The sequence below is a fragment of the Microcaecilia unicolor genome, chromosome 3 (genome assembly GCF_901765095.1).
Source record: "Microcaecilia unicolor chromosome 3, aMicUni1.1, whole genome shotgun sequence".
NCBI lineage: Eukaryota > Metazoa > Chordata > Amphibia > Gymnophiona > Siphonopidae > Microcaecilia > Microcaecilia unicolor.
In genome coordinates, this window is record NC_044033.1 from 217,928,650 (window position 1) to 217,941,148 (window position 12,499).

Genomic DNA, 12,499 nt, shown 5'->3' on the forward strand with positions numbered 1-12,499 from the left:
GGAAATACGTCTGTATCTTTCTGCCACGTTTTCTTCTTTTCAGACTGCATTTCTTGATACTTGAGGATCTCCCCTCTCTCTCCATCATTCATCAAGTAATCGCTTGGGACCGGCACCTCTAAATCATTGCCATTCTATTGTTTTTCTCTTTTACTACTAAATCTGGTTTTCTGGCATCATTTTCTCTGCCATTAAGATGAACCAACATGTGCAATCGGTATGATGGCAACTACCTCAGGAGACAAAGATGAATCATTTCAATATACACTATATACCTTCCTAGCACTTTAAGAAGAGTGTGTACTCAATATGTGGTCTGTGTTTATTATCCAAACAATATTTTATGCCCACATCTATACACTCTGTTGGAAGACTTTAATGATTTTCTTTGTTGAATAGCTGGACTTTATTTTTCAGTGATATATGACCCTCGATACTGTCAACTCAAACTGGAGGTCACTGTGAATCTTTATGTGGAATATCTACCTTGCTTTGAAACTGACTTATGTAACATACTGTAAGTATACTATAGATGGGTTTTTGGCATGCACCAAATGCAGAATTAACGCCAGGCGTATGGGCTAGCCAGGTGGTAATGTCGATTTGACATGTGCTACACATGTGTAGGCCCTTATGTGCCTATAGTGCAGTGTTTCAATTTCGATTTCCTTGAAAATGTTTGGTGAAATATGATAATATACAATATTGTTTTCATCCCTCAGAAGACTTAGATCGTTTCTGAATGTTAAGAAATTTGCTTCTGAGAGAATAGCTCCACTATCCATTGCCTCTGCTGTATAAGGCTGGAAGAGTTTATAGTCTGTTGTTTGACTGCGAAACCTGCTTGCAGTTGGTTTTGTTTTTGTTTTCTCCTTATTTAGCTCCCTGGCTATTGCATTCTCTGTAATTCCCGTTATTTATACGCTAAATTTATATAGAAAACAGTACCCCCCTGTTTATTAAGCTGATCTAGTGGCTGGTACTATGCTAATGCTGACACAGCCCATTCATGTAAAACAGCTTAGTAAACGGGAGAGAAGTATTAGAACATAAATTAGACTAGATTTGTTTTTTCTAAGGCCCAGATTTAAGTCTAGTGTTAACATAGAGAGTATCAGAATGCCGAGTCTATTGCAGTGCAATCCAGCATAGTGTGCAGTAGTTAGATGATGGAAACGTGAGAAGCTTGATTGTATTCAGTTATGAAATTCATTGATGGTTCTTATAATATCCTATTTATTGTATCAATGAAACCGAATATAAAGTAGTCACAAGCATTCTCGTTGGATAAAGCAACCCAAAATTTGCACCCAGATCCTTTAGATTAGCTCTCATATATAAAAAAGATTTCCGATTCAGAGTGATTGTCTTAGCAAGATCAGGTGCAATCAATATCGTCTTATCTTGAAACAGCAACAGATTTTTGTTTTTTTTATTTTTAGCCATTGTTAAAATCCTTCAAGTGTGCTGGTATTGCAGGACTTTTTTCACTATGGATCTTCGATATCTATTTCCTGTAAGCAACCTAGAGGGAACTAAATGTGCTCTTTCTATTTCCAGTTCAGGTTCAAAGGAGAGTTCCAGAATTTTCGGTAACTATGCGATTAGAAATGCAATCATATCATTTCCCTCAGATAATGCTGGTAAACTCAAGATTCTGATGCTACCTCTTCTGCATCTGATTGAAAGCTCTTCCAGGTCTAGTTGTAATTTTCTGATCAATGTTCTTTTATTTCTTAATGAGTTGCATGCTGAACTTGGCAGTTTTGTGTTCCAGATCATCGAATTTATGATGAGAAATATTTAGTTTTTGTTTATGTTTTTAGCTCTTTTTGTATCTTATAATGTATTTTGCTTTAACACCATTATATAATTCACCACCATGTAACACAAATCTTCTGTAAACCTAATGTATATGCACTCCTATTTCCAGTACCCATGATGTAGTGTAAGCCACATTGAGCCTGCAAAGAGGTGGGATAATGTGGGATACAAATGCAATAAATAAATAAATAAATATCTCTGGTGAGCTCTAACTACATTTAAGAATGTCCTTAAGCAGCTGTATCTCAATAAGGACTGGATCTTCAGATTTACAGTTCTTGGACTCAATCATGATAGAAAAGAAGGGATCTTATTTGTTAGTATGTTTTGTGAAAAAAATCCAGCAATTTTTCTAGGACAATTGTCTCTGTTCAGAGGATCTTTCACAACAATGTCTGGGTCAAGCTCCCTAGCAAGGCAGAGTAGAGTGATTTTTTGTTCAGCTATTATACCAAAGTAAATGACTATTTATCCTGGTAAATTGCTTTGACAATCACCATCAATATCTCCAGATTGATCCCTCTTTTTCTTTCCCTTTCTTTCTCATTTCTCTGTTTTTCTTTTTTTTTTGTTAATTCTCTCTGTTTCTTCTGTAGCCCTCTCTCTTTATTTTTTTATTGTTAACATAGATAGTATCAGATTGCTGAGTCCAACACAGTGCAGTCCATCATAGTGGCCAGCAGATAGAAGATGAAAACATGAGAAGCTTGATTGTATTCAGTTATGAAATATGTAGATGATTCTTACAGTATCCTTTTAATTGTATCGATGAAACGGAATATAAAGTAGAACAATTGAAGAGTCAATGGCAGCAATGATAGAGTTAGCCAATTATACAAAACAGGAGACTTAATGTAACCAGTATAGAAAAAAAAGTTATTTTTACCTGGCAGTAGAGCCATTGAGCTGGGGAAAGGCTCTGGGCTGCATTTTCTGCCAGAGGGCGGGTCCGTTGCGGGATTGCGATTTCGCCGCAATCCGCATCATTCCGGGATAGCCTTTGGTGAGCCAGCAACAGGACAGGCCTGAAGGAAAAGCTCTGAGATCCTTGGGGACGTAGGAGGCCGCTGAAATCGGGTCTGCAGCGTGTGGATGCGCAATGACATCATCATTGACGTCAATCGCATAGGAGTGAAGTTCCGTTGTATACCAATGGTCCCGTTTATAATTTGGAGAAATGGGAAACACTTAACCACAAATGTTTTAATTAAAAAAGTGTTGTGAAGTTTGGGATATCCCTTAAAAAGGGTCAGATATAAAAATCAAAACAGCGGATGGAATTGGGGGATGTTTGTAATTGCGCACGCGCGACGCTCGTGCATGTTGAGCAATTTTAATTAAAAATGTCCTAAAGAACGCTGGGAGTGCAGGGGGGGTGTTTGAAGTGTCCTTAGTTGCCATGGTAATGGGGAAAATGGCGCAAATTCGGACACATGCGCAGTAGTGTCAATGGAGACCTGCACTGACACTAGCAAGTTTAAAAGTACTGAAAATACATTTTAAAATTATTTGCATGGGTTTTAGTGGTGGAAGTTAGCTGCCTGATACTGATACTTGTTTGCTATAAGGTTAATCAAGCTTAGTTGGCATGCAAATCAGTCCGTTTTTGAAAGGTTCTAGTTTGGGCAGTTGAGGTTCAATTTTCATGAAACGTTTTATAGAGTAAACATCAGGGCATGACTATAATCTATACTGTGAAGTTTGAATCCAAAACAAAGGTTTTATATATGGTTTTTATCCTAAAATACCTAATAGAATCTCTGTATGGAAATCTGAGCTAGAATAGAGCTTTCTGATTGGTTGCACTGTTTTTGTTAGAGATCTGCTTAGTGACAGTTAGAGGAGAGCAACGGAAGATCCTGATGAAGGAAGACCTGTTTCCTAGTGTGTCTGTGTGTGAGAGGTCTGTCCAATTCATAGCATTTTCTATAATTAAACGCATAACCCAAATCCACACCCACGCATTACCCTGAACCTCCCATTAACCTCCGATTTTTGTGACCCCTTTTCCAGGACATGCATAAAATTTAGGCAGAGATCATGCACCTAAATTCATGAGCATACATCTTGATTGATTCCAATTAGCACCAATAATTGCATGTTAAAAAGCCAATTCTTGGTGCAAATTGGCTGAGATGTGCACTCCTTTTATAGAATTAGGGATATATGTGTAGAAAAGGTGAAAAGAATTCCATTAGCCATGCTTTTTATACTTTCCCCAGTTCTTTATCTATTCTTATAAAGAACCGTATCATGAAAACATTCTGTGATCGTGGGGTTTCAGTGCCTTTCTGAGATCATAGAGTCTCCTTTTCCTCAAAGTCTTTCCTTTCACATTTTGTTTTGTCTCACTTTTTCTTTCTTCTGAATAGCACAACAAATGATCATAGGCTGTCGGTGGCCCAACTGTTTGGGGAGGCTAAAGGGGGGGGGGGGGGGTAGGGGGGGGCCAGGGGTGGAGCTTATATCCATAATTGTCTGATAACACACAGAAAAAAATAAATAAATAAAAATAAAAGTCACAATTAATACCTTTTATTAAATTTAGATATTAGATATGTATCATATGTCAAAGAATAAAGTGGTTGCTCAAAGCATATTCTAAGCACAATCGCTCAACTGCAAAACACTATGCACAACTTTGTGCAAAAACACACTCAGAACCTTACTGTACCATAAATATTACACTGGGCAGAACCTAAAACACCAATATACCACCCATACGGAAAATGCAGACCGTCAACAATATGAAACAAGGGATAATATCATCACAATTCTCATGTAGAACCACAAAACACCCTAATTCATGTTTAATGTGGGATAAAATGCCATAAGTAAGTAAATAAATATAAACTTTTAATGTTGAGCACCTGATTCTCAAAGTGGACATATTCCAAACACTATAATGAAAATAAAATGATCTTTTCTACCTTTGTTGTCTGGTTGTCGGATTCTGCTGCTATCTGTTCTCAGTGCAGGTCAGTAAGTCATCCTCATTAAATATCTCCCTGGCAACCCAGCCCCCACCCCCAGCTCTCCCAGCAGTAAAGTAAACAAACCATAAACCAATTTCTACAACTGGTTACACAAGGCTAGAGGGCTTTCACTGCAGCTCCTGCTGTGAGGATGGAGGTAAATCAACAATTTAAACCTCTCAGAGCACAGCAGGGGAGGCTTAGAGGGGCATAATCGAACAGAAACGCCTATCTCCATGGGCGTTAATCTCCGAGAACGGGTCCGTGAAGGGGTGGAGTGAACCGTATTTTCCAAAAAAAATAGACGCCCATGTTTTATTCGCCAAGGTGTGAGCTGGGCGTTTTTGCTTTTCAGCGATAATGGAAAATGAAATCGCCCAGCTCAAAAACGAATACATCCAAGGCATTTGTTCATGGGAGGGGCCAGGATTCATAGTGCACTGGTCCCCCTCACATGCCAGGACACCAACCGGGCACCCTAGGGGGCACTTTTACAAAAACAAAAAAAAAGGTAAAAGAGCTCCCAGGTGCACAGCACCCTTCCCTTGGGTGTTGAGCCCCCCAAATCCCCCTCAAAACCCACTGCCCACAAGTCTACACCATTACTATAGCCCTAAGGGGTGAAGGGGAGCACCTACATGTGGGTACAGTGGGTTTGGGGGGGTTGGACGACTAAGCATTAAGCAGCACAATTGTAACAGGTAGGGGGGGGATGGGCCTGGGTCCACCTGCCTGACGTCCACTGCACCCCCTAACAACTGCTCCAGGGACCTGCATACTGCTGCTTGGGAGGAGGGTATGACATTTGAGGGTGAAAGTAAAAAGTTGTGAAACATCATTTTTTTGTGGTGGGAGGGGGTTAGTGACCACTGGGGGAGTCAGGGGAGGTCATCCCCGACTCCCTCTGGGGGTCATCTGGTCATTTAGGGCACTTTTTGGGGCCTTATTCGTGAAAAAACAGGGTCCAGGAAAAGTGCCCTAAATTCTAGCTACAAACGCATCCATTATCGGCGAAAGGCGCCCATCTCTGTTCGGGTGATAACCACGCCCCAGTTCCGCCTTCACCACACCTCCGACACGCCCCCGTCCACTTTGTCCGCATCCGCGACGGAGTGCAGTTGAAAGCGTCCAAAGTTCGGCTTTCGATTATACCGCTTTATTTGTTTTTGTGAGAAAAACGCCCATCTCCCGATTTAGGTCGGAACTTGGGCGTTTTTCTCGTTCGATTATAAGCTGGTTAGTCTGTCGGAGCCTCTTATACCAGGCGCCTATGCAAATAATGTTACCTTCCATGGCAAGTAATCAGATAATTTCCACATTTCTGTAGTCCTTGTGGTGTTGTTTATAGGGCCAGACATGAGCATGTCATGCAGTGCGTGTGCCAGGGAATACACAGCGTTATATACACTATTGCTCATCCCAACGTAGTTGGTGTTACAGGGTAGAACATATGACAATTTTACATCAGGACTGCAGGATCTTTTGATGTTTTTTAGACACTGGCGGTCACATAGGCCTGTCCACCACATCTTAGTGTGATGATCACTTGGAAGCAGGGTAAAGTTCACCTCCTGGATAAATTTTGTAAAGCTTGGTATCTTTTTCTTTACAATTGCAAATGACAAGATGGTGTTCGTTATATTAAATTTTTCTATAGCTTTCAAGAGAAAATTCAGCTTAGTTTTGCTGATCCATATCTTCCCAGGGTTCAACACAAGAAGGGGTAGATAGAATAAATTTTCTTCATTAAAACAGAGAATGATCACTTTAATTGATGGCATGTCCATTACTATTTTATGTATTTTCTTCAATGTCATTAAATTGCTCCCACTGAAGGTTTCTATGAATGCAGTGCAGCCACCGTTTTGCTCAATCCCTTCTCTCAGGATTTGAATCATCCTCAGGCTGTTTTCATCATCAGGTGCAATGATACCAACCCAGGTCCAACCAAAATGCTTCAATAAGCTGACAATCCCAGCACAAAGGTGCAGTTCACTGGGGAGAGTTCGGTAGAAAAAAGGAAACTTAAATGTGTCACTCATTAAAAGACTCTGTGAGTTGAAACTCATCTGTAAATAAAAATAAATTAATAATATTTATTTATTTATTTATTTATTAGGATTTTTTTTTCCGCCTTTTTGAAAGAATTCACTCAAGGCAGTGTACAGTAAGAATAAATCAAACATGAGCAATAGACAATTACAGCAGTAAAAATATTCAAATAACAAAGTATGGCATAGTATACTGCTTAAAATGTCAACACAATACAAAATAGATTATTAAAATTGACATCGTAGGATATAAGTAAAGATGGAACATATAGATAGGAAAGAGAATAATTAATGCAACATCATCTTTGCCATGTTGATATCACATTTTAGATAATTTCTTTAAGTTTTTAAGCTCCTATATTTAGGTGATTTTTCAGCAGAAACATTAGGATTCTATATTTCACTAAAACTAGGTTAAAATGTTACGAACCTAATGAGTCCCAGCCTCAGTGCATGCCATTTCCCACGCTGGGGAAAACAGAGCAGTATTTTTTAGCAGCGCTAACCCAGAAGAAATTGGGCAGTGCCACATGGTACTTCGTTATTGCTGGGATAGCGCGGGGGCCCTTACCGCCACTTCAGTGGGTGGCAGAAAATGATTCCCCTCGCATGGCCACACGGTAAGAGCAGTCTTAACACATGGCCATTGCTATCTTCAGCCTTTTTTACCTCTAGTACTGGGCCTTTTTTACCACAACTTGGTAAAAGGACCTGCAAATTAGGGAGAACCTGTGAGACCGCTTTATCCACTGCCTTCTGACATCATACATTGATGTGGATGCCTGTTCCAGCTTGCCACGGTGTGGGGTCCTGCATCCTGGATACATCTGGTTTGTGAATCTGAGAGACCGCTTTATCCACTGTCTGTGCATAGTTCTCACTTTTATCAGCCCCAAATTTTTAGTGCTATTTTTTGAATTCCCTCCTTATTGATTAGCGCAGGAATAGTATAAGAACATAAGAGTAGCCATATTGGGTCAGATCAATGGTCCATCTAGCCCAGTATCCTGTTTTCCAAACAGTGACCAAGCCAGTTGTATGTGAGTTCTTAAATCCTAATTTTTTTAATGCTGCACACTAATGACAACATCAACGCATGGTCATTAATGCAAAAATTAGAAAAAGGCCATTTTATGACTGTGGTAAAAGTCCATCAAGCCCAGCATCCTGTTTCCAACAGTGGCCAATCTAGGTCACAAATACCTGGCAAGATCCCAAAAAAGTACAAAATATTTTATACTGCTTATGCCAGAAATAGTGGATTTTCCCCAAGTCCATTTAATAATGGTCTAAAGACTTTTCCTTTAGGAAGCCGTCCACGCCTTTTTTAAACACTGCAAAGCTGACTGACTTTACCGAATTCTCTGGCAATGAATTCCAGAGTTGAATTATACATTGAGTGAAGAAACATTTTCTGCTATTCGTTTTAAATTTACTACATTGTAGCTTCATCGCATGCCTCCTAGTCCTAGTATTTTTGGAAGGCATAAACAGACGCTTCACATCTACCTGTTCAACTCCACTCATTATTTTATAGACTTCTATCATATATCCCCTCAGCTGCCTTTTCTCCAAGCTGAACAGCCCTATCCGCTTTAGCCTTTCCTCGTAGGAAAGTCATCCTATCCCCTTTATCATTTTTGTCGCCCTTCTCTGCACCTTCTCTAATTCCACTATATCTTTTTTTAGATGCGGTGACCAGAATTGACCTTAGCACACAGGAAAAATCCATGAAAGAGCATTCTAACTCCACTTTGTAACACAGCTTAGTAAAGGGCCCCTTGGTAAGCCAAACGTAGGCACTGAAAAGAAGACCTAAATGCAATTAGCCACACTGCCTCCTCCCAATGGTCTTTTTAATTCAAACCAGGGGCGTATCTGGAATCCGGCGGTAGGGGGGGCCAGAGCCAGAGAGGGGGGGCACATTTTTGCCTCCCTTCCCCCCCCCCCCCGCCGCCGCCGCCGCCGCCGCCTCTCTCCATCCCCTCCCCGCCGTCAACCCTCCTCCGCTGCTTACTTTTGCTGGCGCCGAGGTCCGACCCGCAATCTCCGTTTTTCGTCTTCCTCCGTGGCCATGCTTCCAGGAAGTAACGCTGCAGTGCTGATTCGTTTTACAGTAAAAGAAAACAGAACAGGCCCTTTACCTGTGGATAGTGGTACATCCTGAACATATTGGACATCTGTCTTGATTCCTCTGATTGAAGACCTTCAATGATAGCGGCCAATGTGCCAGATGTTTTGCAGCGATAATTAGGAACCCATATGTCCATACCAGTAAATATATTTATGGCAGCCCCAGAAGCAAAGAATGAATTGCCGTAAGATTCATAAAGATGAAACCCTAGGGTGATGTCAGGTAAGAGCTCTGAGCTATTGTTAATCTCCTCCACTGCAGAAACAAATGCCAGGTAGTCAAAATAATTTTCTTCATAATAACTGTATGGACAATGAAGATCAGATAATTAATTAATCACTCACTGAAAGAGGAAAACAAACTGTGGAACTATTTTCAAAGCCAGTGGTCAGTGTGTGTTTTTAAAAGCCAGCTGCAGAGATTGAAAAATAAACATATTAAGCACTGCTATATGGATAGGCAGTGACACTGAATATACAGATTAATCTCAGGCTGTCAGCCATTATCCTTATACTTTTAGGCCTAAACTTAAATGCACAAACTATCTGTATACAGGATAAATATCACCACTATAGGAGCAATTCTATAAAGCAGACCCTGAACATAGATGACTGGAGGGCTACTGGTAGTCGCCTGCCCTCCTTTATAGAAAACTAGCATAAGTGAGTATTTACTTTTATGTGTACATACTTCATTCACAGAGCCGGGGAAAATACTCACACCTAAATTGTGGAGATATGCACTGTAGTTTCATTGTGGATATATGGAAGACTGGCTGGTGTGCCTCCAGGACCAGGTTTAGGAACCACTGAACTGAAAAGACATACATTACTAACTCCAAATCATCATGATCTAAAAAAACTTTAGCCAACAAATCATTTACAAGGTGGCAAAAGAATGTTGAATCATTCTTGATATTTTGAAAGACCTAGATCCCAAATATCTGTGGCCCAGTTGCTTAAACGTTCCCTGAGTTCCAACTACTCGTGTCAAGGCAGGTACTGGCTCTGGATTACTGAACTATAAAAATCCGGACCTCCCGATATTCAGTGTTTAAGTTGTAAATCAGAAACCCAGCCCTTCACCAAACACATCCTTGACCTAACTACCTCATGTAAAACAGAACTTCCCTTAGCATCTAGAGCAAGTACCTGAATATTGTCATCATGCATATAAAAATGCATATGCATAATGGAGCCAAATACAGATTAAACAAAAGGACAACAATGAGCTTTGCATAACCCTACACAATAATGGCCATGCATGGGAACAAGCCATACCCACTGCAACCTCCACATTAAAAACAGCAAAACTGACTCCATGCTGCTCTCCTTTTATGGACACACTTCATCTAGCACTTGCAACAGTATAGAATGGTTGATAGCCTTGATGTTGTATATAAATGTATTTAATAACACAAAATCCTCTGTCTAGCCAGCAATCATTTGTCATCAAAACCCGTATCAAAAAACTCCAATAATTGAGTAGCCACCACTTTCTTGATTATCTTCCCTATGAAAGGATGCTTAGAAATTGGCTGGTAATTCTCTGCCCTATGGAAGTTAAAAGTGGGTTTCTTAAGAATAGGACAAAGTGCTGCATATTTTAAATCTGAGGGAAAACTCTCCTTTAGTTCCAGACTCCGTTCCTTTTGTCTCGCCGCACCTTATGCCTGGAATGGGCTTCCTTAGCCGTTACGTCTAGCTCCATCCCTGGCCGCCTTCTTCAAATCCGGGCTAAAGGCCTACCTGTTTGATGCTGCTTTTGACTTCTAACTTGTCACTTGCTCGTAACTTTTATCTTGTCTTCCTCTCTTCAATAGTCCCTTTCCCTATGTGTCCTTCTGTCTGTCCTACCCTTATCCTTATTGGTCCTGTCTGTCTGTCTGTCCTGATTTAGATTGTAAGCTCCTTTGAGCAGGGACTGTCTTTTCTTCATGTTCAATTGTGAAGTGCTTCGTACAACTAGTAGTGGTATAGAAATGATTTATAGTAGAAGTAGTAGTTTATAAGTTATCTCTCTAATTCTGTAAAAAGTGCTAAAAATCATTCATCCATCCAATTTGGACACACATTTTACCTGAATAATGATCCAATTAGTGCGGATAATTGGCATGCTAACAAGCAAGCAATTAATAGTGGTTTTAATTAAAACGTTCATGCATAAATTTAGGCACAGGATCCAAGTGAAATTATATAATAAGGGGTATGCATGCCTAATTTAAGTGTGATGATTGGCACCACATTTCAGTTGGTGGAAATGGCCACACCTTAAAATAGGCTTGATTCCCGGCTATAAGCACAAATTCTATTAACCACACCTAACCTTAGACGCAGCTTATAGAATACCCATCATATATTGAATCTATCCCTATGTATAAATGTGAGCCCTGCCTGTGACCCACCCTGACTCCACTCATGTGCTACCTTTAAACAATGCACTATTAAAGATAGTCATATAGTTATAGAACAGTGAATAACCAGAATATTGGTATTTATGTATGAACATACGACTGAATATGCCAATACGCTAATCACTTACATGCATATTTGTTACCTAAAACTTGGCGCTTTGTTTATAGAATTGTCCAGCATAGGGATAAGTATTATTACTGCCCTGGCTCAGTCCTTCCCTCGCCCCCAGGTTATATAGATGTCATGAGGCCGATCAGTCAAAAATTCAACACCTACTATCTGTATGCTGTATTGAAATTATATGGAGAGAGAATTTATGTGGTTGCGTACTGTTGGTAATCACATAAATCCTTCTGAAAATTGATCTACAAGTCATTAATTATAGTCTTTAGAGAAATATGTAGATCCTTCCATCTCATAACAAGTAACAGGTTGTAAATCGCTTGTTTGCTCTTTCCGAAAATACTAGGACTAGGAAGCACACAATGAAGCTACAAAGTAGTAAATTTAAAATGAATCGGAGAAAGTGTTTCTCCACTCATTGTGTAATTAAACTCTGGAATTTGTTGCTGGAGAATGTACTAAAAGCAGTTAGCTTAGAGGGGTTTTTAAAAGGTTTGGATGACTTTATAAAGAAAAGTCAATATATCATTATTAAAATGGACTTGAGGAAAATCAACTGCTTGTTTTTAGGTTAAGGAGCATAAAATGCATTCTTGTTTGGGATCTTGCCAGGTAGTTGTGACCTGGATTTGCCACTGTTAGAAACAGGATCCTGGGCTTGATGGACCTTCAGTCTGTCCCAGTATGGCAATACTTATGTACTTATGAAATGTTACTCTCTATATAGTTCAAAATAGATGTCTTTTACTTTCTCTCTCTTCAGCAAGTAAATACCCCACTCATTGGCTACATGGATACTAATGGAGGAAGTTATCAATGTGAGCTACCATTAAGATGGGTAATTCTACTGCTAACTCCTGTTGTTTGAGCAATTGTCCCATTTTTTAAAGCCCCTATTGAAACCTTTTACTTAAATTCCACAAAGTAAAAGCAAAAAAGAAAAGTGTTACATGTCTTTTGGTATCAAAATGTATGAAT